Source organism: Mizuhopecten yessoensis, unplaced genomic scaffold (genome assembly GCF_002113885.1).
Source record: "Mizuhopecten yessoensis strain PY_sf001 unplaced genomic scaffold, ASM211388v2 scaffold715891, whole genome shotgun sequence".
Taxonomy (NCBI): domain Eukaryota; kingdom Metazoa; phylum Mollusca; class Bivalvia; order Pectinida; family Pectinidae; genus Mizuhopecten; species Mizuhopecten yessoensis.
Window position 1 is genome coordinate 7,421 of NW_018479843.1, and position 7,420 is coordinate 14,840.

Below are 7,420 nucleotides of genomic sequence, written 5' to 3' on the forward strand. Positions count from 1 at the left end.
TGACATTAGCTGTTAATAGGACGTTAACAAATAAAAATTAAATCAAATTAATTATAATAGCAAACGCACATAAACCCCCATAGAACTAGACGCTAAACCAGTTTATATTAGTTCAACTCTTGGATTTGAGTAACGGCTAGGATTAAAAGAATGTTCATTTATATTTAGGAATAAAACTCCCCTTTCTTGATGTTTCAAGATACATCATGCCAGGCAGCACACATACTGCAAAACATTCTTATCTGCTTTAGTCAAATAAAGTTTACGTATGCAGTGAGGTAGTCCTACAAAGTCGGTATCAGATACGTGCAATCTCAAGGAAGCATATGCAGCAATTTACCCTGCCTCAAACACACAGACTACCATGCACGTAACACAATACGCATGCAGGCACGTCATTTAATTACCTTAACTGTTGGTAGGGCGTTAAACCCTATGCAACCAATCTGTAGTTCAGGTAAACATTTATCGATTTCATGATAAACAATTATGATCCCGTCTAGTAATTTTTTTACACGGTAAGCACCAAAAATGTCAGAGCTAGGCTCTGTCACTGACAGGGCGGAATGCTGTGAAGGGGGCCTTCGGCATGGTATTTCAGTGAGATAGCACTAACAGCCGGCATCAGATCCGCGCTATCACGGGGGGCAAGCACACCAACATACCATGTCTCCTGCATACACACACACACACACACAAGCACGCATACACGGCACACATGGGAGGCCGTCCTTAAATGACCTAAGCTGTTAATATGACATTAAAAAAAAAAACAACAAAAAAAACAATTTAGTCAATGAATCAATAAGCTGGTCCAAAGCTTCTTGAGGAATTATACTAAAATAGGGTTACATGTAGTATGATCGTCTTGGCTTGTAGTTGTGTAGCTCAGTAAAAGTTCGATCGGGAAAGAAAAAGACCACTTGGCAATCATCTTGAATTGAGCATATCGCGTTTGTTAAAGCCAATTACCAGACATGAACTTCTAACATGGTATACACTATTCATTAGGCTCTCACTGTGCCCAATAATTATATGATCGATTTTCCGCTTGTGGTATTTCCGGTAAACCAGGAAAACTTTGCAATCTTGGACACAATTATTTTCTAAAAACACTATAAGGCTAAAAGGAACTTGATGAAATATAATATGCATTATCCACTTTGGTCCATGTTGTGCCTGCTCGATTTCAGATAGGTCGGGAAATTTGGTATGAAAAAAGTCCCTGAAGATAATATATAATATTGATGTGCATAATCCCATTGGTACCTATGCAGGTGTTTGTTTAAGATAACATAAAATTAAGAGAAAATATCATATACATCACTGTCCCAGCAGGTAGGGCGTAAGAATTGTACCTGCTGCCCTATTACATGATCACAAGAGGCGACTAAATTTGGAATCTTATCCTTTCTCTTCTTTCTAAACAACTTTCTTCTTCCTAATGTCTCCCTTGAAAATGCCTCACTGTTGGCCTTTAGTTGAGCGTTCGCCCCTGTGAGAAAGGCTTTGGGGTCTGTCCCCTGGCCGAGACATACCAGTCTGTAAAAATGGTAGTTTCTACTCCTGGTTAACGCTCTGTAATTGAGGTGTGGTACGACTGATTCATCCGTCAGTATAATGTGACCGGGTGGGGTGCCCTGCTGGGTATCTTTGACAGTATGTTTCAGTAAGCTCGCACTATAAAGTCGGCATCACTTCCGCGCTATCACAAGGAGACAAACACGAACATATCGCAACCTCCCAAAACACACACGCATACACTACACGGATGCATCTTGCACACAGGGGAGGCCGTCCTTAAATGACCATAGCTGCTGAAAGGACGTTAAACAATACTAAACCAAACCAAACCATATACATCACAAATGCCCCACGATCTCTAAACTTCCCACTGGAATATTTTGTATGGTGCTATTTTATACGCTTCAGAAGTATACCTTTTGTTTGGTTTAGTTTAATTTTGTTTATTGTCGTAGTAAGAGCTAAGGTCATTTAAGAGCGTGCCTCCATGTGTGTAGTGTATGCGTGCTTGCGTGTGTCTATGCATGAGACGGGGTATGTTGGTGTGACCTCGTAGTTCATTAATTAAAAAGTCAGATGTAGGGTTTAGTCCGAGAGCATCGCCGAACCACAACTTATCGAGAGAAAAACTTAAATTAAGACTTGATTATTCTTTTCGTAAGTTACTCTTTCACATCAGTCTTGTAATATAATAAAGACTGTAATACACATTAAATTACAGAAATGTAATATTACAAAAGCGTATTGATGCCTGTAGTGTCCGAACTTATTATTTTCAAAACCCTGCAGACTGGAATCAGCATCTTGTCACATAATGCAATTACTACAGTAGATTCAATTAATTCATAATTTACAACAGGACTGATATTTTATCACAATTTTATGTTCTTGCAACTAATTGTTCATTCAATTTGAATTGTCTATTTATGCATATATAATTTGTTCTTACCTCGAAGAAGAGAAGTAAACATCAATACCAACAGCGCGACTTTCATTTGCATTCCTGTTCAGCTTTCAGAGGAAAGTGATGTTCCCACGTTTCCTCCTGTATTCACACTCTGTGACATACGTTCTACCTACTTAATCATTAATAAATGTTAAAGCTAATTTCTCCCTCCAGCACACACACGCCTACGTTTCGCACATGGCGGCACGCACTTAAATGACCGTAGCTTCTAGTAAGAATCTAAACTATATCAAGCGAATATGACACTACCAACCCTGATTAACAAACCATTCATACACAAAATGTGCTATGAGTGTGTTCATCGTTTGATAGTTAAAGGTTGAAATAAAATACATTTAAACATGAAGGAAACACTACAAAATAAAGACGATTTTACGATTTTTGGGGTGTCATTTGAATAAATAGCCCCTTTAAGGCTGAAATAAATTACGAGACAGTATAAGGTTTTATGTTTTACGACAATATTACTTCAATATCACAAATTGGCAACAAAAACAATCACCAAACAACGTGAAAAACACGATACCTAATAATATAAAAGGTTGGTGATACATGATAAAATAAGTTAAAATAACGAAATGAAATCAAACGAACGGACAGGCAAAATACAAACAACAATCACAGGGGCAGGTTACAAACAATAAGAATAATATATATGAAATGGGAACCCAGCTGTATTACATATTCTACACAAGGGAAGAAGGTCTCGTCAGAGCGCCAAATTTAAAACCTTTTTTTTAATACTTACTTTGGTCCGTTTTTCACGGGAATAGTTACAATCGTTCCCGAATATAATCTAGATTTAGCATCCACAACAGTCATTTGTACATTCCATCATTTATTCCCCGTTTTCGAGCACTTTTGTAGAGAGTTTGAAGAATTCGCGCCCTAACCACCTTGCTATGGCCCGGAAGTTTACGTACTGCCTGTTCGGTCCGCAGTAAATAGATCGGAACACCTCGGGATGTAAAAGGTAAGTTCAATAGTTCCGATTAGCAAAAGTACGGGAAATGGGGAAAATACGGATTCGCAACAAGACGATGTTTTTTCAGTGCGTTAAACGTGGCCAAAATATTTTATTAACCGGGGTTCCTGGCACCGGAAAATCATATGTAGTATCAAAAATTATTGATTATTGTTTAACTATTGATAAAAAAATATATGTGACAGCCAGCACTGGAAAATCAGCGGTTGTTTTGAAAAATGCCATTTCACAAGACTGTCCCTGCGTAACCATCCATAAATTTATAGGATTACTTGACGGCAGATACAGTGATGAAGGATTATGCAATTTAATGGACAATGATAAACGCTATGTAAAAAAAAAGACGCCTTCTAAATGTCGAAATTATTGTGATTGATGAAATTTCATTTATAAGTCAAAAATTGTTCGAACAAATCGATCATACTTTAAAACATGTAAGAGGCAATGACAAGCCTTTTGGTGGTGTTCAAATGCTGATAAGTGGAGATTTCTTTCATCTCCCCCCTGTCCCTTCTCCACAGTATGGGGACCACGGTGTTTATGTGTTTTCTTCAAGTTTAATCAAGAACTTTCATCATATCAATCTCGTGGAAATACACAGACAGAAGGAACAAGACTTTGCCCTTGCTGTCAAAGGTATCACAAGGTAAAAGCCCTAATTAAAATCCATAAGGCCAGAAAAAATGTTTCAGTGTTTGCGGTTAATTACCTCACTCAGTCTAATGGTACAAAGGTCAAGGTCATTGGGTCAAAGGTCAAGATTTACACTTGGGTCAACTCATAACCATTAGGGTCAGACACATGACAGGGCCCTTGCTGACTGGTCAGTGTTCTAGTTTTACCAAGTAGATGATATTTTTACTATGCAGAAGCATAATTTTACTATCTAATCAGAAACCTGTCTGAAATTGTCACTGTGGCTGAATCAGATAATAAGTAAAGTAAAAGTAGCATTTACAGTTTGTATTTTGATTTTTATATGTTTATTTTAGGGGCCATCTGGAGCAAGACAGCACCTTTCTGCTGAAGCGGCTAAGTCGCACCTTGCCTCCAGGAGAACCACCTCTATGCCTATATGCCACAAATCTAGATGTGGACATCCACAATGCAAAGTGCCTTATGGATATGGAAGGTAAAATTGCCAGCACTTAAAAGTACCTCTGTAACCTGTATTATATGACACGTGTCTAAACCCAATTAGTGTAAATCACTTATATTTCGCGAGAGATTTATTTCCGCGTTAATACGCGAGTAGACTCGGTCGCGAAATTATATTCCTCCCGAATAATATTATTACTATAGCACAATGCATGATAGTCTTATCAATCGCCAATTTAAATACACGCGAATAAATCATGAAACACTAGCTCGTGAAATAAAGTATACGCGAAATATAAGTGATTTACAGTAGTGTAACCTGTCTAAAGTGACACCTATTTAAACTCATAACGTGTAACCTGTCTATGTGGCGGGCGTATATTGTTCTGCCCCCGCGGTATTCTTGTTTTTAGACTATTTCATACTGTGATTAGTGATGTCCCCTAACACTTTTCTTTTTTTTGGGAAAGTTGAAACTGTAGCGCTATATGAATAAGGATCAGCAGCAAATTGTCCAGCATTGGACTTTCCTCCTCTTGATTTTGCTGACTGTCCCAAGATCACAGAGTTCATTGTGTTAGAGTAGGACTGGTAGGTTGGGTTTGTGGAATTTCCATTATGTATACCTCTGACCTGGCAGAAATTGTTCTCAATTACATCAGAGTTAAAACGTGCTGGGTACACACATTAAGATGGAAAATCGATGAGGTGTATGCGACATATTCAAGGAAGGTTGATATTAGACTCTCCTGGTCACACATACATTTTTTACTTGGTAAACGTTTCTCTCTTTCCTTTGGAGATGCATCGGTTAGCCCCTCACTTTCCTCTCTCCACTCTCTAAACCACTTCCTAATTTCTTTCAATGTAGAAAGCCTACTTTCTTTTACAGATGCTATTGGACGTTTGTCTCTGAAAATTGAGATTATGACACTGGTCTGTTCTAGGAAGGATACTGCAGCATCTAAGACGCTTCCATTTTAAAGGGACTTTTGGTAGGCTTGCATCAGATAGAGAAAATTCTGGTCCAACATTTCCTCTGCATAATGGTTCCTCATTTTGTCGGCTGAGTCCGGATACATGTGTGATGTTGTGATATTCCTGTTTACCCGTCTGGAGTTTGTCTTTTCGTCCCATTTTACAGCATCTAACCACATCTCCCATACGATGAACTTGTCTCCTTTGCGTAGGTATCGTGTGTGGATGTTGAGCTCATCTGGTCTATTTTCCGGTTTTTGACATTTGTTTAATGGTAAACATGTGAAACTAGGTGTGTGCGATTCAGGCCAAATGGGCCTCTTGGTTCTGTTTCAAATACAATTGAATGTCACTAATTATATAATATTTTAATTGCATATGATAAGTAAGAGTCCCCGCCCAATGGGCCTCTTGGTTCTGTTTCAAATACAATTGAATGTCACTAATTATATAATATTTTAATTGCATATGATAAGTANTTGAGGAACCAGCTCGGGCAGGTTTGCGGGTTGTATCATCGTATCACCACTTCGGCTATAGGGCATCAACGATGAGATCTTCAATGTGCACGGAGTATTTCACTCTCTGAACACGGGACTGACATTAACGTCAACATCCGACGGAAGAGTACGCCTGAACTGAAGCTACCCCCTATCCACATGCACACACCCTGTAACCTCCCCAAATTAAAAATAAGTGATGCCAAAGAAATTGTGTCAGCAATTAAGCAATTTTTTTATTATTTTTTTTGTATTTTACAGGACGGAGGACTTTGTTTATCGGTGTGTAGACGAAGGAGATACCAGTGGGCTGAAGGCAAAAAAATAACTACACCTGAAGAAAGGCTGTCCTGTTATTCTACTTGTGAACATGTCTGATGAGTTAGTGAATGGTTTAACTGGGACTGTAACAAAGATGGAACCAGAAAGTGTCCATGTCTATTTTCCTGGTCTTAACAGGACTGAAGTCATCGCCAGGTACTTATTCACAAAATACAGTACCACATTGAAAAAGGATATTGGGAGCAGAAGCAAAATACCTCTCCAGCTTAGTTATGCTATAACTGTCCACAAATCGCAAGGTATGACGCTACAAAGGGTGGCTGTAGATTGTAGGAACACGCGGCAATATGGTCAGCTTACAGTAGCATTAAGCAGAGCAAAGTGCAAAAAAGACTTTCAAGTTAAGAACTTTAGCATAGGCCTTCTCCAAAAACCGCCGAAATGTATTGATGATTTCTACAACAGGCCGTCTCTGGAAATGGATGAAAACCTGAATTGTTGTGTAAATTGTGAATCTGATATTCCACCTGCAGCCATGAGCCAAGGAATACCAATGGAATCTCAACCAGGAAGGGATGGGAGTGATTCTGATGACAATGATGATGATGATGACGATAATGAACTGTTAAAGGTTTTACAGGACATTGATACAGTTTTAGAAGATACTATTACAAAGCAGCTGCCAGACTACATTTATGTGAAAACTATCTTGGATGCGTTACAGACGCTCACACCCAAAACTGAGCAACAAAAAGAGGAGAATCAAGCGGTGAACTTACTGAGCAAAAACTTAAACCAGACTAAAACCTTTGTAACATATCTATGGCATGCAATTTCTTGTCAGAGTTGTCAGATAAACATATGTCATCGTCTTCCCTCAGCAATAAGGATATACAGGTATTTTACAGGGAATATACTGCTTTAGTGTGCTCTGATGAACATCGGTTGAAAGTTAAGTATCTATTGGGAAGAAACCCGTCACCAGCCCATGATAATGTAATTTACAGGATATCCGCCAAACTGAGGAACCATGTTATTCACAAGAAAGCAGAACCTCTCCGAGAAAACTTGAGAAAAAAGCCGAAG